Below are 23,199 nucleotides of genomic sequence, written 5' to 3'. Positions count from 1 at the left end.
GCTACACGGAGGGACCCCACAGCAGGCTCGCTTTAAGGGGGGTAGGACGTCAAACGGGCCGACTTGGAGCAGGACAGCCACCACAGGACATTTTAATTTCCACTGTCTATACTTTTACAAATAAATTCATAAAACTTTGTCAGCGTGACCAGGAAGGATTCAGGATTCACACTCGTAGCAGCGGAAGTTCGAAAACATAACAAAATAATTTTTTTTACATCTGAAATTTCATCATTTTTTCACTTGTTATTGGCTGCATTTGTTGCTATAGGTATTTTTTTCTTCATAAGTAAGAGAGACTGTTCGATGAATTTTGCACAGCATACAAACCATACTTACAGGTGTCTGAAACTCTAGAATCTATTTCATTTATGAAAAGATGAATGTTCTTACGTTTTTAAAATATGTGTTTAGAAAAAAATGAAATTTCGTAGTTTATTATCTCAATTTTTACCACAGTTTTTAATAGTTTTGGAAAATTCTAGAGTTTCATATACCTGTATGTATGGTTTGCAAGCTGTGCAAAATTCATCAAAGAATCTCTCTTACTTGTGAAGAAAAATGTACCTATAGCAACAAATGCAGCCAACAGTAAGTGAAAAAAATGATGAAATTTCATATCTAAAAAAAAATATTTTGTTATGTTTTTGCACTTCCACTGCTATGAGTGTGAATCCCGAATCCTTCCTGGTCATGCTGACTAAGTTTTATGAATTTATTTGTAAAAGTATAGACAGTAAAAAATAAAATGTCCTGTAGTGCCTCTCCTGCTCCAAGTCGGCCTGTTTGACGTCCTACTCCCCTTAAAAACTTTCTAGTACGCTTAGCAGTAAAACTGAACTTTGCACTACCACATGCACTACAAAGACTATTTTTTTTTCAACCTGCGATCGGTTGCGAAACAGAAACCAAATGAAAATCAAAAATATTTTGTCTGCAAAATTTAGCTACACCTTCCAGCTATTTCTCTACATAGTCTCCGCACCGACTTGGACATTCACCACAGAGTGGTACCAACTTTCCAGTACCCTCGTCATAGACGGCAGCAGCCTGTGATTTCCGCTAATTCACTACCCTGCTCCACAGCTTGTTGTGTGTGCCCAAATGTTGTCCTCAAACCACGAGCTACATGTGAATGAAGATATTAAAATCAGAGGGAGCCAAGTTCGGGCTATACGCTGGGTGTTAAAACACTTCCCATCGGAAACGCTGCAGGTGTCTCTTCGTTGCCTCTGCAGCGTGCAGGCAACGACTGTCATGAAGATGAAAACGCACAGTTATGTCATGCGGGGTGTATGAAACCAGGCGAAAGCTTTCAGCAGGCACGTCGCACCTGGCATGAGACGCTATTTTCTAGTCATCTTTACGTGTTAACTGTGCGCTCAGAACTGAAAAGTGCGACGTCACGCGGTAGACGGCCATACTAGAGACATTTTTGCGCAATTTTACACCGGATTTTCGCTGTGGTTTTAAGTTCGCGGTCTCTCGGAGCTTGAGAAAAAATTGCCCTTCGTATCTGTTACTGCTTTACGCTTTTAAACAAAATAACATAATTTATAATTCTATCTAACACATTTCTTTCAGTCTCTCTTTCTTCTCATAGTAAATTATCTAACCTTTCAGAGACCTCTATTTCTCTCGTAACGGTGTTCTACAATGGAAACTTAGCTCTATTAACAATGGGTTAAATACGAAACATATTGTAGATACTATCTCTATCCCAGATGCAAAATATCCTCATGGTCATGTTGAGTACTCAGCGTCGATCTCTTTCATGAACGTCAGTTCACTAGCCTTTATTTCAAAGTCTAATTTCAAAGTGTATTCTCTTTAATCTTGGGTCCACAGTTGCGATTAATTCTTTGAATGACTCTATAATGCCTCGAGCTGTTAACTTTTAAGTTATTTCCGTAGGATTGTACAATTTCGATCTTAGGCAATTTCCAGGCGCCTGTTTACATTCTGTAGTGTAACGACGTAAGTTTCTTATAAATGATTTTCTTTCGACATATGACCATGTGCAGACTTCGTCACCTACGTCAGTTACAACCCACTTCAAAATTATTTATATTCTCTTTAAATTGTCTCAGAATGGTTCTTGAACGAAACTGTAAAACATCATTTGAGTCGTATGCACAGAATTACGTCACTCGGGCCAATTGGTTTGCGTGAACTTTTTCAATTTTTGACGTCGTTTGTTTCTCCTCAGAAATTATATTGATACACTTTATCTTGATTTAATCGATATTAGAACCACATTAAATAAACTTTGAGACTCAAAGTCGCGATGTACACTGTCAAAATTCAATAATCTCGTCAAATATATTATTAATTCATTCACATAATTCTTCATAAATTAATCCTCAGAACACGTATTTCAACTTTAATAGCATCCACCAGTTTATTATCTTCCTACATACAGACGTGAACCTGAGCCTTGACGAGATAGGACTAACATTTTCAATAAGATTAAACTTCCTACGATATCATTGTTGTACATAAAAATTACATATTTTCATTTATCAATTTTTAGAAGCACGACGCAACAACTCGGTTCCAGGATCTTCTGTTGCTCTTTGGCTGTCGACCCGCGACGTATAGTGGCCAGCAATTTTCTCTCTGGTCACGGCAGCGAAGATGCTGTCTCCGTTCGTTGCGCCGTCCTCTCCGTACATGAAACATAAAAAAAAATACAAAACTTTAGGCAATTCACAACCATTACAAAATATTACAAAAATACATAAACAAAAACTAAATTAAACTTATGTTCACCTGCAAACTGGGCTGACACTGGTGGATGAGTGACGCTTCAATTTCGTCCCACTACAATTCACAGAAAGAGCTAAAAAATATATCCAAGTTCTCAAAATCGGAGGGGCAATGATAAGCTTTTCGCTACATGTGTTGTAAATTGTCACCTCTGCATTTCCTTCTCTGCCCTAGAGCCTACCTCAGCAACGCTCCCCATCGTGTAGCATTATACACTGAAGCGCCAAATAAACTGGTACAGGCATACGTATTCAAACACAGGGGTGTGTAAAGGGCGGAAAACGGTGCTGCGGTCGGCAACACCTATATAAGACAACAAGTGTCTGGTGCAGTTGTTAGATCGGCTACTGCTGCTACAATGACAGGTTATCAACATTTAAGTTAGTTTGAAAGTGGTATTATAGTCGGCGCACGAGCAATGAGACACAGCATCTCCGAGGCAGCGACGAAGTGAGTATTTTCCTCTACGACCGTTTCACAAATTACCGTGAATACCAGGTATCCGGTAAAACATCAAATCTCCTACATCACTGCGGCCGGGAGAAGATCCTGCGAGAACGGGAACAATGACGACTAAAGAGAATCGTTCAACGTGATAGAAGTGCAACCCTTCCGCAAATCGCTGCAGATTTCAATGGTGCGTCACCAATAAGTGTCAGTGTGCAAACCATTCAACGAAACATCATCGATATGGGCTTTCGGAGCCGAAGGCCCACTCGTGTACCATTGATGACTGCACAACACAAAGCTCGCCTGGGCCCATCAACACCTACATTGGACTGTTGATGACTGGAAACATGTTGCCTGGTCGGACGAGTGTCCCCATCAACACCTACATTGGATTGTTGATGACTGGAAACATGTTGCCTGGTCGGACGAGAGTCCCCATGAACACCTACATTGGACTGTTGATGACTGGAAACATGTTGTCTGGTCGGACGAATGTCCTCATCAACACCTACATTGGACTGTTGATGACTGGAAACATGTTGCCTGGTCGGACGAATGTCCCCATCAACACCTACATTGGACTGTTGATGACTGGAAACATGTTGCCTGGTCGGACGAATGTCCCCATCAACACCTACATTGGACTGTTGATGACTGGAAACATGTTGCCTGGTCGGACGAATGTCGTTTAAAATTGTATCGAGTGGATGGACGAGTACGGATATGGAGACAACCTCGTGAATCTATGGACCCTGCATGTCAGCACGGGACTGTTCAACCTGAGCGAGGCTCTGTAATGGTATGAGGCGTGTGCAGCTGGAGTGATATGGGACCCCTGATACGCCTAGATACGACTCTGACAGGTGACCCGTACGTAAGGATCCCGACTGATCACCAGCATCCATTCACGTCCATTGTGCTTTCCGACGGGCTTGGGAAATTCCATCAGGCCAATGCGATACCCTACACGTCCAGAATTGCTACAGAGTGGCTCCAGGAACACTCGTCTGAGTTTAAACACTTCCGATGCCACCAAACTCACCAGACATGAACATGTTGAGCATATATGGGATGCCTTGCGACGTGCTGTTCAGAAGAGATCTCCATCACCTCGTACTCTTGCGGATTTATGGACAGCCCTGCAGGATGCATGGTGTCTGTTCTCTCCAGCACAAATTCGGATAATAGTCGAGTCCATGCCACGTCGTGTTGCGGCACTTCTGCGTGCTCGCGGGGGCGCTTCACGATATTAGTTCTGTGTGCCAGATTCTTTGGCTCTTCAGTGTATGTTGACTGGCATGGCTGAAATCGGATTCCACAGCTCAAACAGCATTTCGTCAGAAGTGGGTACCGTACGTGGTACAGTGTAAACCGTTAGCACGCTGTCTGGAGGGAGACTGATCAAATGTGACAACACAACGCTGTTTTTTTTTTTTTTTCAAATTTTTTAGCCGCGTCTTCAAGGAGGATTTCTTACGGGTTGCACCGGAAATTAAAACATGGTTCTCACTTTGCTCTTCATGTTGATGCTGAAGTTGTCGACCAATGATCACGATAAACTCAATACCGTAGTGTCCACGTCACCGGGCACTTTAATGATATCCACGCCGCAGTTATGAGTAAGGTGTCGTCATCGAGGTCAGTCGCTCGACCAGTGTGTTGGTTTCGGCAGATGTTATTCTCTTTGCATGCGATGCTTCTCCCTAACTTGGTGTCTTCGCTCTGCAACTCTCTCATATCTAAGTTGTTCATCTGTAGACGTAGTCTTACCGTTGTACGAATCTCTCTACTGTGACCTATTACTGAGAGCTGCGTCTCGTTGCTTCTGATGCATCTCGCTATGTTTCTTTTCCGATTTGACTTTTTGTAATCTTTTACTTCCATTGCGCGTAACTTGCAGATTAAATAATTAGGAACATAAAATAACAATTTAGAATTTTTTTTAATGATGACCAGTCCGACGTTCCCTTGGCAGTGGCAGTCGCCTGAGAACGAGTGATTCTTTTAAGCCATTTTAGTTAGCATCAGGTGCAATGTTTATTATGGTACTCACGTTACGACGACACGTTTCCTAGATCATGTCGCCATCCTCATACAGCAATACTGACACATTACATCAAATAAATAAACAGCCTTACACATATTTTATCCAGCTGTTTTTATCTCAGTAGCAACAGTCCATCCTTTTAAGTAACTTCTGCCATACGGTACTGCTTTTCCATCAGTTGTGGGCAACATAGTGTTTACTTACTTGTGATTACGCTTTAGTAATGATAGAATGTGTAAAATTATATGCGTTATGTAGTAGCATTCTGTTGTGTCGAGTGAAATTATACCTCCGATTTATGAAAATGTGCTAGCACGTTGACGAGCACTTGCATGAAAATGATTGTTTGGCTTAGTACAATCAAAAATGTGGGAAACAATGTTTTTCTCCAAAACGTTAGCTTAGTGTACTGAAAAAAATGTTCACATGTATTGCAGACATCGGCGCGCCTAGCTCTTTAACTAGTGGTCATATGGAAATTTCAACATACACTCCTGGAAATGGAAAAAAGAACACATTGACACCGGTGTGTCAGACCCACCATACTTGCTCCGGACACTGCGAGAGGGCTGTACAAGCAATGATCACACGCACGGCACAGAGGACACACCAGGAACCGTGGTGTTGGCCGTCGAATGGCGCTAGCTGCGCAGCATTTGTGCACCGCCGCCGTCAGTGTCAGCCAGTTTGCCGTGGCATACGGAGCTCCATCGCAGTCTTTAACACTGGTAGCATGCCACGACAGCGTGGACGTGAACCGTATGTGCAGTTGACGGACTTTGAGCGAGGGCGTATAGTGGGCATGCGGGAGGCCGGGTGGACGTACCGCCGAATTGCTCAACACGTGGGGCGTGAGGTCTCCACAGTACATCGATGTTGTCGCCAGTGGTCGGTGGAAGGTGCACGTGCCCGTCGACCTGGGACCGGACCGCAGCGACGCACGGATGCACGCCAAGACCGTAGGATCCTACACAGTGCCGTAGGGGACCGCACCGCCACTTCCCAGCAAATTAGGGACACTGTTGCTCCTGGGGTATCGGCGAGGACCATTCACAACCGTCTCCATGAAGCTGGGCTACGGTCCCGCACAACGTTAGGCCGTCTTCCGCTCACGCCCCAACATCGTGCAGCCCGCCTCCAGTGGTGTCGCGACAGGCGTGAATGGAGGGACGAATGGAGACGTGTCGTCTTCAGCGATGAGAGTCGCTTCTGCCTTGGTGCCAATGATGGTCGTATGCGTGTTTGGCGCCGTGCAGGTGAGCGCCACAATCAGGACTGCATACGACCGAGGCACACAGGGCCAACACCCGGCATCATGGTGTGGGGAGCGATCTCCTACACTGGCCGTACACCACTGGTGATCGTCGAGGGGACACTGAATAGTGCACGGTACATCCAAACCGTCATCGAACCCATCGTTCTACCATTCCTAGACCGGCAAGGGAACTTGCTGTTCCAACAGGACAATGCACGTCCGCATGTATCCCGTGCCACCCAACGTGCTCTAGAAGGTGTAAGTCAACTACCCTGGCCAGCAAGATCTCCGGATCTGTCCCCCATTGAGCATGTTTGGGACTGGATGAAGCGTCGTCTCACGCGGTCTGCACGTCCAGCACGAACGCTGGTCCAACTGAGGCGCCAGGTGGAAATGGCATGGCAAGCCGTTCCACAGGACTACATCCAGCATCTCTACGATCGTCTCCATGGGAGAATAGCAGCCTGCATTGCTGCGAAAGGTGGATATACACTGTACTAGTGCCGACATTGTGCATGCTCTGTTGCCTGTGTCTATGTGCCTGTGGTTCTGTCAGTGTGATCATGTGATGTATCTGACCCCAGGAATGTGTCAATAAAGTTTCCCCTTCCTGGGACAATGAATTCACTGTGTTCTTATTTCAATTTCCAGGAGTGTAGATACACTACTGGCCATTAAAATTGCTACACCAAGAAGAAATGCAGATGATAAACGGGTATTAATTGGACAAATATATTATACTAGAACTGACATGCGATTACATTTTCACGCAGTTTGGGTGCACAGATCCTGAGAAATCAGCATCCAGAACAACCACCTCTGGCTGTAATAACGGCCTTTATACGCCTGGGCATTGAGTCAAACAGAGTTTGGATGGCGTGTACAGGTACAACTGCCCATGCAGCTTCAACGCGATACCACAGTTCATCGAGAGTAGTGACTGGCGTATTGTGACGAGCCAGTTGCTCGGCCACCATTGACCAGATGTTTTTAGTTGGTGTGAGATCTGGAGAATGTGCTGGCCAGGGCAGCAGTCGAACATTTTCTGTATCCAGAAAGGCCCGTACAGGACCTACAACATGCGGTCGTGCATTATCCTGCTGAAATGTAGGGTTTCGCAGAGATCGAATGAAGGGTAGAGCCACGGGTCGTAACACATCTGAAATATAACGTCCACTGTTTAAAGTGCCGTCAATGCGAACAAGAGGTGACCGAGACGTGTAACCAATGGCAGCCTATACCATCACGCAGGGTGATACGCCAGTATGGCGATGACGAGTACACGCTTCCAATGATGCTGTAAACAAAATCTGGATTCATCCGAAAAAATGACATTTTTCCATTCTTGCACCCAGGTTCGTCGTTGAATACACCATCGCAGGCGCTCCTGTCTGTGATGCAGCGTCAAGGGTAACCGCAGCCATGGTATTTGAGCAGATAGTCCGTGCTACTGCAAACGTCGTCGAACTGTTGGTGCAGATGGTTGTTGTCTTGCAAACGTCCTCATCTATTGACTCAGGGATCGAGACTTGGCTGCACGATCCGTTACAGCCATGCGGATAAGATGCCTGTCATCTCGAGTGCTAGTGATACGAGGCCGTTGGGATCCAGTATGGCGTTCCGTACTACCCTCCTAAACCCACCGATTCCATATTCTGCTAACAGTCATTGGATCTCGACCAACACGAGCAGCAATGTCGCTATACGATAAACCGCAATAGCGATAGACTACAATCCGATCGGAAACGTGATGGTACGCATTTCTCCCCCTTAGACGAGGCATCCCAATAATGTTTCACCAGGCAACGCCAGTCAACTGCTGTTTATGTATGAGAAATCGGTTGGAAACTTTCCTCATGTCAGCACGCTGTAGGTGTCGCCACCGGCGCCAACCTTTCGTGAATGCTCAGAAAAGCTAATCATTTGAATATCACAGCATCTTCTTCCTGTCGGTTAAATTTCGCGTCTGTAGCACGTCATCTTCGTGGTGTAGCAATGGCCTGTAGTTTATTTGCATAGCTGTACTTAGACGACGTAAACAGCCCAAGGCATAGTTACCTGCCCATGTGTTGCTGACAAACTACACCGTTGGCGAGCATTTCATTGAATGCCCAGCTCATCAGTTTCCTCATCCTGCTTACACTTCGTTTATCAGTCTTCTGTCCTTCTGGTCTCCAGCTGCTTCTTTCAGCGGGATACCCATTCATCTCTGTCAACAAACTTTCCCTGATCACGTAGGTGATGCACACAACTCTATTAATTTCTAGCACTGTTGCTCCCATCGTACTCCAGTATCCATCTCGTGTTCTTTTTCCTTTCCTGGATCCTAACTGCTCCTCTCGCAAGCTTTCCCCAATTTTTCTTTCAAATCTGCACTTCACCTCTGTCATATGTCATCTGAAACTAACTGTTCTACAATCTTTACAATGTTTTTCTTAGTTAATGGAGATGCTATGGTTCCCACTAAATAGTCACGACTAAACTCCCTCGTCATATATCCTATAGGCAAGTTTCAACTGTCCAGTAAGGCTCCATTTAGCTTGATTGTTGGCCCTTCAGATGGTACTTCATCACAGCCCATTGCCTCACTCTTCCTGAGACTTTTAATGACCTTCCCTAAGTCCGATTTCAGTATCTTTGGTCCACAGACTGTTTCGTCACATTTTAATTCATGGTCAAATCTTAGTCGTCTTTGATCTTCTTGTACTTCGCATAACTCTTCGTTGTACATCTTTACTATGTGTTTATTCTCCTTTAAGTATGCTGTTGTCTTGCGATTTTTATTGGGCATTGGCTTCAAAAATATATATTGAGAAGGAAACAGTACTTTCTGATTAATATTTCCCAAAATAGGAGTTGTTGCGTTGTTGTTTTCCAAATTTACATTTCGAATAGGAAAAAGAGATGAACGTATAACACAGTAACTTCTATTTTGAGAAATATGATACTGTACGTTTTGTTTCAAGGAATTGTTTAGGAAATACCTTATGTGATACACATAATTATCATTTCACCGTATTTGTTCTTCATTGCCTTCTCCTTCTACAGTGTTTATTTCGTTAACCTTCAAACACAGATCGTAGTCAATCGCAGAGTATTACAGATAAGTGACCTTGATAGTTGGTACAAGTAAACAAATTTCTGTATTTTAAAATCATTTTTATTCAGTTTCAACTTTTCGAGCTGGGGTAATTCCCTCGTTAGTACGAGGAAATGTATGAGAACATCTGCTTTACAGCGACGTGGCGAAGTACCTTTCACTCGGTAATGGCGAGAATTATTTTCCATAAACAGAGCACTTAAAAAGCCAATTATGTGATTCTCCCCAGGTTATTGGCTGGCTGTCTGGGTTTATCATCAAGTCTGAATAAATGAATAAATTGAAATAAAATCGAAGAAGCGTTGTGCGATTCTTGAGGGTGTTATTTGGTTATCGTGGAAACTTGACAAAGACTCTCGACAAATTCCAGTGAGAGGAGGCTGTAGCGCACAACAGTGAGGGCTACATTTAAAATTGCAAAAAATAACTTCTCAGGCGACGTAGAATCATGTATCGCTAAAGGGGTGCAGTGATAAAATGATACCGATGCGAAACAAGCGATCATTTTCTTCGCGTGCCGCCTCCGTAGAAGGTGTAGGAAGGGCTGTGTAGTGTACTCATAATGGGCTTGGTAACTGTGCCGTTGATGTGTCTTCAGATTCTTTGAATGCCTAATTAAGGACTGAGCGTAACAGCATTCCCACGTATGCGCTGCATCTTTCTGTAGTCCATCATTCCATGATAATTGGATGTTTATAGCGTGTAGCGATGTACTGACGTTGTTGGCAGCATTACAACATGTACAAATTCGCAGGTAAAGAATTTACGTATTTGTAGCTTGCATACAGCAAAGATGGTGTCAATGTCACAGCTGCTGCACGATTGTTCGTGGGAAATATTCCCAAAAGAAATGCGCACTCCCTGACTTTCGACGTACGAAGCAGTTTTGCGCGGACTACAAGAGACCGCAAAGTTGCTAGTAGGTACTGCGATTTTCACCTGCGATTTTTCCAAAATGGTCGAGTGTACGTTCACCAAAGTTCGTTTTCTGTGCATGCTACGTTTTCCATTGTGCAGTAGTACTATGCAGTACTGAAGAACATTATGTGTAATGGCTGATTTTGCAAAAGCGAGACCAGGAAACGATGCCTGAGTAAGTAAGGCTGAAGATGTTTTCCAAGCGCTGTATGTCCACTTGAAGGCGGACATACGAGGTGTTGAACACGGTATCAGCACCAGGGAAGTGGCCCGCCGCAGGTACACAGCTTGTGGAACATTCTCCAAGACAGCTACCACTGTCCATATCACTTACAAGATGTGCAGGCCTTATTACCTCCGGGCTTGGCTCTGTGCTCATAGACCCGTCGCTGGTTCGACACATAGACCACCATGGTGCTGGGATTGCTATCGTCCATCCTTTCCACTGATGGGGCTACTTTTATGAGGGTTGGTATCGTCAGGTTTCACAACACTCACCTCTGGCGAACCGCCTGCAGAAGTTGAACGTCACTGTGTGGGCGAAGATTATTGGGGACCGCCTCTTGAGTATGGAGCTAAACCATTTGTATGAATTGGAGATTCCCACTTGTCTGGTGTGTTATTGATGAGTATGAGTCATCAGCTTACACATGTATTAGTATTAGGAGCTCCGAGATGGACGGAGGTACTGTGAAAGTGGAAACAAATTAGTGACACATAAATATACACTTGATGTAATGCTTAACTTCAGTTGTACAGCAGCTCTTGGATGTGCATCCGGACAGATATAACTAGCAGTGGCCTGTCAAGCGTGCGTTCTGAATACAGTGCCAACAAGACAACTTCCATCCTGGGCACCACATTATCAATCACTGTAGTTAATACTTGTCACTATGCGTAAGCTATAGGCGAGTCCACTCATGCACACATCAAAAACTGTTTTGTATCACCCCGGTTCCCAGAACTCCTGAAGACAGACGTTCACTGGGGATATTGTATCAGACACACAGTCCCTTTGACTGTTCAAAGATGTCACTAAGCCCACCAAAAGGCGCCTATTAGACGGAGGGGATCCGACAGCCGATCATATCCATTCATTCCACCAGGAAGGAGGTATCGGCTCGTGTTGTCTGTAGTTCAACCATGCCTGGGCGGTCAACACCACGGTTCGATCGCGTCAGCATTGTTACTCTGTGCCAGGATGGGCTCTCAACAAGGGAAGTGTCCTGGCGTCTCGGAGCGAACCAAAGCGATGTTGTTCGGGCATTGAGGGGACACAGAAAGACAGGAACTGTCGATGACATGACTCGCTCAGCCCCCCCGAGGGCTACTACTGCAGTGGATTACCGCCAACTACGGTTTATTGCTCGGAGGAACCCTGACAGCAACGTCACCATGCTGAATAATGCCTTTCGTACAGCCACAGGACGTTGTGTTACGATCAAGCTGTACACAGTAGGCTGCATAATGCGCAACTTCACTCCCGACGTCGATGACGAAGTCCATCTTTGCAACCACGACATCATGCAGCGCGATACAGATGGGCCCAACAACATGCCGAATGGACCGCTTAGGATTGGCATCACGTTCCATTCACCGATGAATGTCGCATATGCCTTCGACCAGACAATTGTCGGAGACGTGTTAGGAGGCAGCCCGTGAGGCTGAACGCCTTAGACACACTATCCATCCACTGCAGCAAGGTGCAGGCTCCCTGCTCTTTTGGGGTGGCGTTATGTGGGACCGACGTACGCCGCTGGTGGTCATAGAAGGCGCCGTAACGGCTGTACGAAACGTGAATGCCATCCTCCTACCGATAGTGCAACCATACCGGCAGCATATTGGCGAGGCATTCGTCTTCGTCGACGACAATTCGCGCCTGCATCGTGTATATCTTATGAATGACTTCCTTCAGGGTAACGACATCGCTCGACTAGAATGGCCAGCATGTTCTCCAGACATGAACGCTATTGGACATGCCTGGGATAGATTGAAAAGGGCTGTTTATGTACGACGTGACCTACCAACCACTTTGAGGGATCTATGCCGAATCGCCGTTGAGGAATGGGAGAATCTGGACCAACAGTGCCTTGATGAACTTGTTCATAGTATGCCACGACTAATACAGGCATGTATCAATGTAAGAGGACGTGGTACTTGGTATTAGAGGTACCGGCGTGTACAGCAATGTGGACCACCACCTCTGAAGGTCTCGCTGTATGGTGTTACAACATGCAATGTGTGGTTTTCACGAGCAATAAAAAGGGCGGAAATGATGTTTATGTTGACCCCTATTCCGATTTTCTGTACAGGCTCCGGTTCTCTCAGAACCGAGGTGATGCAAATCTTTTTTTGATGTGTGTAGATTAAGTCTCGTAGGCTGATCTCCACTACGAACTGTAAATACGATCAGCAACCCTGGAACTCCGTGCTAGACCTGTAGTAGCCAACGCCAAACATGAAGCCTTGCTGCCTATGGCCGCCGCTTATGACAACTCGAAGAGTGAAGAGTGGAGGCCGTCGGGTACTGCATTGTTCGCAGTGACAAGTAGTGCGTGAACTTTGGTTTTCTCTGCGTACTCCTGACCCTGTTGACCTCGGAATACTGAATTCCCTAACGATTTTCGAAATGGAATGTCCTATGCGCTTAGCTCCACATTTCAAAGTGTGTTAATTCCCGTCGTGCGGCCATGATCACGTCGGAAATCTTTCCACATGAATCACCTGGGTACGAATGATAGCTCCGCCAATGCACTGCCCTTTAATGACTTTCGTCACCTCATTGTAGTACCCTCTACTCTGAATTAAACACCTGAAACCACTCAGTCACTATAGCAAAGCATGAGCACTGATTCTAGTCCAAACCACTCAAATGCATTCATAGTAAAGACAAAATCGTGTATCACTTCCCCGCTTTGTGGAAGATCATTTCACTAACAAACAAAAACAGACTGCATAAAATCGCTGCTATAGACATAATCATATGAAAAGGGCAAAGAAACTAGTAGGACACGGGACCAGCATCTAAAAAAATGTAGCGTTTGCTGCTGCTGTCAACCAGTAATAATATGCAAAACTACTCACATTATTGGTCAGAAAGAGCGCCATCAGTGGCGGAGCTCGCATGCATTTACTTTTGGAATTATTACTACTCTTGTTTACAACAAAAAATACTGCCGGAAATGCCGCAGAAAAGCACTTAATGTAGTTGGGCACTGGCGGAGAAGTAACCGTAATAAAACGGTTGGAGAAAGCTATTAACATGAAAAAGTACACACAGCCGCTGATGTAGATGTGATAATACAGGGTGTACATAAAGGCCGGGAACACTTTCAATTATTTATTCCACAAGATTCAAATGGCTCTGAGCACTATGGGACTTAACTTCTGTGGTCATCAGTCCTCTACAACTTAGAACTACTTAAACCTAACTAACCTAAGGACATCACACACACATCCATGCCCGAGGCAGGATTCGAACCTGCGACCGTAGCAGTCCCGCGGTTCCGGACTGCGCGCCTAGAACCACTAGACCACCGCGGCCGGCTATTCCACAAGAACCAAACACTGAACAGATATCATACATATGTCATTTTGAAGAGAAGCTCTGAAAGTTTCTTTTCTTTTCATGTATCTCGCCACAGCGTAATTTGGTAATTTGCCGATAGTCAGCGCAAGTTACAAACATGGCGAGTTCAGGTGCGGAGCGAGCTTTCTGTGTGTTGGAGTTCGAGGAAAACATTAAATGGTCTCCCGATCACCAGACCTCACTCTGTATGACTTTTTTCTGTGGGGACACTTTAAAGATCTGGTGTATTTAGCGCCTCTACCACGTGATGTAGCAGAGCTCCGGGAGAGAATACGGGAAGCGACTGACACAGTCTGGTACGGGTACGGCAAGAAGGCGGTTACCGTACTGACGTCTGCCGGGTAACTCATGGATCGCATATCGAATGTCTGGAAAAAAAAACTTTCAGAGATTATCTTCAAAATGTAATATGTATGGCATCTGTACAATGTTTAGTTCCTGTGCAATAAATAATTGACTGTGTTCCCGGACTTCACGTACACCCCGTAGTGTAATACACTCCGCTACTTGAAACAGACCCATGCCCCTCCCTCCATTTGGCTCTCCCCCTTTTTTCTTTTCCTCTTCTCCCCCCTTTTTCCCCCTCATCGGTCACGGTCCCCCCCCCCCCCCCATCTGCCGCCTTGTCGCCTCTATAGCGCTGTTTTAAGTGAGTGTTCAGTGTTGTGCATCCCCTGTCAGTGTTGCGAACAGCCACCATGCTAGTTGTGTTTTTTACCTCGTGCGAACAGAAATCAGACTGTCGCCGTGTTTTTTTTTTTTTTAATTGTGGCTGTCTATTTACTATGTGTTTTCATCAGAATCACCGTTTGTCTTTATATTTTCTTCGTATCTTTTTCTCCGTGTTTCAGTTTTTAACAGCCACCTTTTTATCGCCTGCTTTTATTGTTCTCATATCTCCTGATACTGTTTTCTAACTTTCCTGTAGGCTGCAGAACGGCGTTTTGTGCTGCTGCCAGGCCGCTCCCCCCCGGCCCCCCCAGATCTGGGGGAATCGTAATCCAATAAATAAAAAAAAAGCAGACCTATAATTTCTAGCTTCTACCCAGTGCGGAAAGGTGAAACAAACACATTTGCAAAACTTCGGTCTGCAGGGTACGTCTAAATAGGCAACAGATAAAGTTATTGAAACTTCCTGGCAGATTAAAACTGTGTGCCCGACCGAGACTCGAACTCGGGACCTTTGCCTTTCGCGGGCAAGTGCTCTACCATCTTTTTTTTTTTTTTTTTTTTTTTTTTTTTTTTTTTTTTTATATTATTGAACAAACGGAGAGTACATATATATATACACAAAGCAAAAGTTCTTCAAGGTACCAGTTAAACATATACAAATGAGTGTTAGGTAAACAAATTATTAGAATAACATGAAATACAACAAAATAGAACATATCCTGTTTTCCTTTTTTTTGTTTTTGTTTAAAAATTTGTATTGAACAAAATAAAAGTATATATATATTCACTGTGCAAGAGTTCTTCAAGGTACCATTTAAAAATATACAAATGACTGTTAGTTAAACAAAAAAAATATTAAAAAAGAAAAACATTAAATACAACAAAATATAACATATTCTGTCTTCTTCCTTTTTTTTTTTTTATTTTTTTTTTATTGGTGTTTGTTTTTGGTCGATGCATGAGAACGCGGATAAGGGTGTTGCATCATGTGACAGGTAGGCATGGTACACCCCAACTTTGAGGGGGGTCAAGGAAGACGCTGCGGAGATAACCGGCAAAAGTTTGTCGGTAAGATGGTTTTCGGGTGAGGATGCTATGCGCGGTCACAACTTTGTACCAGAAGTCAAGGACTGTATGCGGACCACTCTGAAAGAGATATTCTAAAGCCTGTCCTCGAAACCAGATTAGGGTATGGTGCTTAGCAAGAGGGTAGTGAAATGTCTGGGGCAACAACAGGAAATCCGGGGTTACCGTCGTTGGCGGGGCACGGAGGTAAAAGCCCACGATTCGTTGGATGAGGAGCCATACGTTTTGTTTCAGGGGGCACGTAAGACGGTGCTCGTCGGTGTCTTCGAGCTGACAGTCAGGGCAGAGTGGGGAGGTGGCCAGTCCTATGCGATAAAGTCGATTATTAGTCGGGAATTTGCCATAGACTAAAACATACCAGAGTGCAGACACAGACGACGGTAAAAAGGCTGCATGCACACACCCCCAAACCGTGCGCCAGTGAATGTCAGGATGCTGTAGCACCATGGGGTCGCAAGGGTTGGACAGCATAAACAAACGATAATAATCTTTTGTACGGGGAGGACGGGTGACTGGAAGATCGGCCCGAACGTAGCTGAGTTCTATGAAACAATTGGCGACGTAGTACAATAATGGAGAAATAGGTGCCACATTGATCGGTGGATCGAGAGAAGCTGGTCGGAGGATATCTAAGAGACTGCGTGTTAAGGACGGGACCGGCCCCTGCCAGTGCCGCAACAGAGTGTGGACAAAGAGTGCAGAAGATCGTGCCCGCACGTTGATGAGTCCGAGGCCACCTTTTGCAGGAGGCAGTGTTAGAGTGTTGTAGCGGACTTTGAAAAGTGCCCCTGCTGACACGAAATATCCAAAGGCTGATCGGATGCGGCGGCCAAGGAGTAACGGCATTGGGAGGATCTGGGCGACGTGTACCAGTTTAGGGGCGACATAGATGTTGACATAGGACACACGTTGGAGTTGGTTTAAGTTACGGTGCACTTGACCGCGGACATGGTGCCGAATCGACTGCAAAAGCCGCCGGTAAGCCAGGGCCACTGTGCGGTGTGTGGAGCTCGTAAATTCGATACCCAAGTAACGAAGGGTGGCACTGACTGGGAGTGGGGTCGGCACCATAGCCGGGAGGCCGCGCCCAATGTGCATCATAGTCGATTTACGGACATTAAGAATGCTACCAGAAAGACGTCCATACTGGTGGATCCATTGGATGGCGTCATTGAGTTCCGTGGAGGAGCAGGTGAGAAAGAGGAGATCGTCCGCATAAGCCCTACAGTAAAAGGTGTGGTCACGCAAAGTGAGGCCCTGCAGTCTAGAGGTAAGTCCAGTGATGAGGGGCTCAAGTGCAATGGCATATAGTAGAGTAGACATAGGGCATCCTTGACGCACAGAGCGGCGTATAGGAATCGGTCCTACAAGCCTCCCATTGACTTGTACCATCGAGACCGCGGGAAGTAGTAACCGGCGAATGGCATCGACAAAAGGCAATGGGAACCCCATACGTGTCGCCACCATGAGGAGGAATGGGTGTCGAACGCGATCAAAGGCACTCGCGAAATCGACGGATACCAGTGCTGCACGAAGGCGACAAACCGACGCCAGTGCAATGAGGTCACGGCATTCCCCTAGGGCTGTTTGTAAGGTGGCCCCACAACCACGTGCAGTCTGCTCAGGTGAAAGGACCGTAGGTAAGACGGTGCGTATGCGCGCTGCTAAGAGGCGTGCATAGATTTTATAGTCTGCATTCAGTAGTGTAAGGGGGCGATATGCAGAGACATGAGACCCTCCCTTCGGTTTAGGCACAGGTAGAACAATGCCAGTGACGAATTCAGGTGGAATTGGGAAGGACGGAGTAAAGAGTTCCTGAATCATTTCCGTCCAGCGAGGAAGCATTAACGTGGTGAAAGCCCGGTAAAACTCCACCGGGAGACCATCTGGTCCGGGTGATTTGTTCTTGGCCCCTTTGTTGATCGCATCTACCACCTCTTCTGCGGTGATTGCAGACATCATGGACGTTGACTCCGCTACGGTGAGGGTCCGAGCAGGGGAAGGACGGAGATCATCAGGAATGGGCGTCGCCATCGGTTCATCGTCATAAAATTGGCGATAATGTTCAGCAAAGGCGGACACGACTGCCGCCTGTGTTGTGTGGTGAACACCATCGGAGGTCGTGATGTTGGGGACGAAAAGCCGACGTCGACGACTATGGTCGGATGCGGCATGGATTGTGGATGGGGTTTCGTCGTGGAGGAGGTCTTGTCGTCGGGAACGCACCACGACACCATGCAGTCGTGCACGTTGAAGAGAGAGGAGACGAGCTTTAGTACGCTGTCGTTCCCTATGGGTGTCAAGTGATGGAGGGAGCGCATCGAGCTCACGGAGGACGGCGTAGTGAAAATTTGTGGTGTCTCGATGCCATGCTGCTGCTTCCTTGCCACATTGTATGAAGGCCTTTCTGATAGCAGGTTTGGCACATTTGAGCCACCAATGGAACGTGGATGTGTACTGCGGAAGGCGTCTTTCGCAAGACGCCCATGTAGTGGCAATACATTGTCGGCAGTGTGGATCATTAAGGAGGGAGGTATTAAGCTTCCAGTAACCTCTGCTGCGCCACACCGATTGAGGTGGCAGAGCCAGGGAGCAAATGACGGCGCAATGGTCCGAAAATGCAAGGGGCCATCGTTCAGCTTGGGCGACTTCATTGCCGAGGTGAGCAGAGACATAAAACCGGTCCAGTCTGCTCGCAGAATGTGCTGTATAATGGGTAAAACCGGGGGTATTGCCATGAATTTTCTCCCAAACGTCCACTAGATGAAAATCTTCGATTAATGTGAGCAGCGCCGGGCATGGCGAATAACCAGGCACTTGGTCCTGCGGATGGAGGACACAGTTGAAATCGCCTCCCATGATAAGGCGATCATAGCGTCCAGAAAACAGGGGCGCCACGTCATGTCCGAAGAAAGTGGACCGCTGCCGACGGTTCGTGGAGCCAGACGGAGCGTAGATATTGATGACGCGCGTGTCGAAGATGGTAACAGCCATGCCTCTTCCACAGGGAAGGATTGTCGTGTCCGTGAGTGGGATTCCTTCGCGTATGTAGAAAGCCACTCCACGCCCTGATTGATCACATGTGGACGTGTATGAGTCGTAGCCGTAGACTGGTGGTAGTGTGGCAACGCGTACTTCCTGTAGAAGGGCGACGTCGACGTCGGAGGCCCGAAGCATGTCACATAGGAGTTGCAGCTTGGGTGCAGTGCCGATCATGTTGATGTTCAGTGTGGCAAACCGGTATGTTTGTTTCAGTGGTGGTGGACGCGCATCTACCATCACCGAGGGAAGTAAGAGGAGGGCACCGACCGGAAGTCCCGTCCCATCAGCTGCAATGCCTCGCTTTTGATGTTAACAGGCAGCCTCGTCCGGCGGAGGTAACTCATCCGGAGGAGGGGGCGTACCTTCCTCAATGTCGTCGGCCCATGCTCCTGTGCCGTGGGTCTGTCCAATGTCCATGGGAATTGCGTCGTGGTGAGAGAGATCTGGAGTTGTCGGCGGGGAGACAGGCGTCTCAACCGGCGCACCGATCGTTACATTGTGCGTGGCGACCTCCATAGTGGTCCCGTCCTGCGAAACGTCTTGTTCATCGTGAAAGTTGTCCGCCGACCTCTGCGTGGAAATGTCGGCTGCTTGGGTGTCGTCTTCGTCGTCGCGGGTGGCAATGCTCTGAGAGCCCGTGGGTGAACGGCGACGGCGTTTGCGCCTACGTGGCGAGCGTTGTTTGCGCACGTGTTCCTCAGTGTCGGACGACGGCAAGGAGGAGCGTCGACCTGGTTCGAAGGCGTCGGTGGGTACAATGAAATTGTCAAACAGGTGTTGTGAAGATGTACTGGTCTCCTCAGCGTCCGGTGCGGGAGCCTGTTCGGCAGCAAGGGTATCAGGTGGGACGTCTGTACCGTCCGTTGGTGACTGGGACGGTGGGACGTGCCGACCGGAAGGACCGGGCGACGGACTGGACGAAACTGTAGACGTGGCGAGAGCCGCTGCGTAAGTGACCGGTAGGGCGGTCATCGTGGGTGTGACGGACGCTTCCGACAACGGGAGCTGCGCGACACGTCGTTGAATGCATTCAGACCGTAGGTGACCTTCTTTCCCGCAACCGGAACAGGTCCGAGGTTGGCCGTCGTACATTATAATGGCACGGCAGCCTCCGATACGTAGATAGGAAGGCACGTGTTTCTGCAACTCGATGCGGACCTGTCTAACTCCGTTTAAAACTGGATAGGTCTGAAATTGGACCCATCGTTCGGCAACATGTTCCAGAACGTTGCCATAGGGACGGAGCGCCTCGATGACGACGTCTGCAGGTAGTTCGAACGGCAGTTCGAAGATCCTTATCGTCCGTGTGCCGAGACCTGCGTGATCGACGGTAACGGGTCCGACGTTGCCGTCGGAATGGCAGAAGCGCAGTCCACGTTTTGCCTCTTGAAGCACTTTGTCGCACGCCGCATCGTTGATCATTTTGACGTAGACGGTACTGCTAACTATGGACAAGTGGATACCAATTAGATCCGTTGGTGGTATTTTAACTTCATCGCGTATAAATCGTTCTACCTCCAGGGCCTTGGGTCGGGCGAAGTCGGAACAAAAGTTGAAACGTAATGTCTTCTTCCGATAGTTGTGCGCCATGGTGGTCTAGAAGGAAAACGGCACTTACAGCGGCCGAAGTAAACACAAACACACCGTGCGCGCCTCGCCCGCAGCGCTCTGGCGCGTGACCGCCTCGCAGCACTGCCGGCGGCAGACTGTGAGCTACCGAAGCACGACTCACGCCCGGTACTCACAGCTTTTACTTCTGCCAGTACCTCGTCTCCTACCTTCCAAACTGGAAGAAGTAAAAGCTGCGAGTACCGGGCGTGAGTCGTGCTTCGGTAGCTCAGATGGTAGAGCACTTGCCCGCGAAAGGCAAAGGTCCCGAGTTCGAGTCTAGATCGGGCAGGAAGTTTCATATCAGCGCACACTCCGCTGCAGAGTGAAAATCTCATTCTAGATAAAGTTATTCATTAATGAAAATTAGCGTTTACAACGACGGATCTACAATATACGAAATAATTACTTCTAGTCTTGGTAGGACGTTCTAAGTTCGTTGGATGCAGTACGGTAGAAAATGTTGTTCCCTTAAAGCTTCTGCTATTTTCACAGAAAGCTTCCGACGAATATAAGTTCGCCCCTTCTCTACAACTGGTTTTGCACGTCAATCCCATTTAATATTGCGCAATAGTAACCGCTAAATGCAGGGCTGTTATAAATGACTGAAGCGATTTCACAGATCGTCTGTAGGATATTATTTGAGATACTGTTACAGAGCTTTACACACACAGAGAAAAACACAAAAAGTTTTTTGGCATATTACAAGTGCTCCTTATGTGCCCCACTACTGATTTTGTAGATATTAAGTCGATAAGCAAGTTCTTCCCGCGCTCGGCGCAGCATGTCCCTAGCAAACTCTTCAAAAGCGCTGTTGATGCGAACCCGTAGTTCTGGGAGGTTTGTTTGTAGAGGAGGAGTATAGACTGAATCTTTGACGCAGCCCCACACACAAAATTCGCACGGAGTTAGGTCAGGATAGCGTGGAGGCCATGTCATGAAATGCTCGTTATCAGCTCCACCTCGACCGATCCGTCGGTTTCTCAATTTCCTGTTTAAGAACTCACGAACATCATTGTGGAATTGGGTAGAGCACCATCCTGATGGTATATGAAGTCCACGCTGTTAATCTCCAGTTGTGGCGTGAGCGACACGTTGATTTCCCCTCACAGACACATCCTAAAGCTTTAAACTGCACGTACCATCGTCGAATGCAGTTGGTAGCTGGTGGATCTTTGTTGAACTTCCTTTTGAAGTATCGTTACAGTGTTACGGCAGACTGATGTGAATGCAATCTAGGCACAAAATACGCCTTCTCTGCGCCTGCTGCCATGTTGCCTAACTGCTTACTGCTGCGTCTCGTGGCATAAATCTGAAGTGCGGGTGCACCAATACAAAAGTTTTCAAAATGAATGTTGAGTTTTGTGACAGCATTTCAGTTAATGTCGCTACAGTGAATTTATGAAATCGATTCAGACATTCATAATAACCTTGTATTTAATATGAGATGCCCCAGACGTTCATTATCTGCCTCATTCTTATTGTCATCGATATTGTATTGCATTTAGTTGGTTGGATGGGTGTGGAAGTGGGGGGGGGCAGTTAGGGGAAGGTTGTGGTCCGTTTCCTGTATCAATAATTATGTTTTCTGGGTGAGCCATAACTCTGTGCATACAAAGAGAGCAAAAATGTCGTCCCGTGTATTTTTTCTGTAGAAAATGAACGTCAAACAAACGCAATTTGGCAAAACTGTGGTCAAATGTGCTACAATTGCCTTCATTCAGTACTGTCTCGCTGTGGAGCAGACATAGTGCAGTGCGTAGAATTTCGCATTAGAATACTCCAATGTGAGAGGTCTTATCCGGGTCTAGATGCATTTCTTTTATATTTTCGAATTTTAGACATCGTGATATGTTGTCTGACTTCTTAACCGTTTCGCAGTCATTAAGGCAGGCCTTAAACGAAACACGTTCATTTATTTAATACTAACATATAAACTGGCGTGCATTCGTTTTTATCATACCACTTTCAAACGTTTACTCTGCTCTCTTCCACGCAACTTTTACACGGTCCATTCACATGCTATCACCAATAGTGTGTTTAAAATATTACAACTGAACCCTCTTACTGAATATGGTACATATGTTTGACACTTCCACATTGATAAGCTTTGTAGCTGCATCTCTCCTATGACAGGTAAATTATTTTTAGCTAAATACTACTCTACATGAACGTTTCTGTCGTTCTGATCAATGATTATTACGCTTAAAAGGAACTGTAGTTATACGATTTGTATTGTCGAAGAAATAGTGTATACTACAGCATTATTGGGCAGATCAAAATAAGAAAATTAAAAATTACCCCTAGACCCAGAAACGAACTCTCGAAATCGAGTATTCTAACGCAAAATTTTAACCACTGTGCTAACCACGCAACAGAGAAGCAGAGTATTAAATGAACCTACCGCTACTTGTACATTTGATTACAGCGTGCCAGACTGCTTTCCTCTGACGACCATTTTATATCGAAAATATAAACGGTACTGAATGTTGGTAAAAAAGTTACCATTGAAACTTGGTCTTGTTGTAGGGATACTTTTAGGACTTCTAGCTAGAAAAGTCGCCCCGTTCGTGATGGATGACGGTGGTGCAAACTGATGATAGCACGGGCCAGTGCGTTATCAGCGCTACTGTGCCTGTGTGTTTGGGTGAGAGCAGCTTGGC

The 23,199-nt window shown here is 46.4% G+C and overlaps 1 protein-coding gene across 4 annotated transcripts in view; it reads left to right on the top strand.

The window, feature by feature from the left end:
* LOC126191140 (inactive dipeptidyl peptidase 10) overlaps nt 1-23,199 on the top strand; it is a 1,759,372-nt gene that overhangs the window by 1,614,703 nt on the left and 121,470 nt on the right. The window lies entirely within an intron of this gene.

This window comes from Schistocerca cancellata, chromosome 6, assembly GCF_023864275.1.
Source record: "Schistocerca cancellata isolate TAMUIC-IGC-003103 chromosome 6, iqSchCanc2.1, whole genome shotgun sequence".
NCBI lineage: Eukaryota > Metazoa > Arthropoda > Insecta > Orthoptera > Acrididae > Schistocerca > Schistocerca cancellata.
This window is presented reverse-complemented; position numbering and strand designations above follow the sequence as displayed.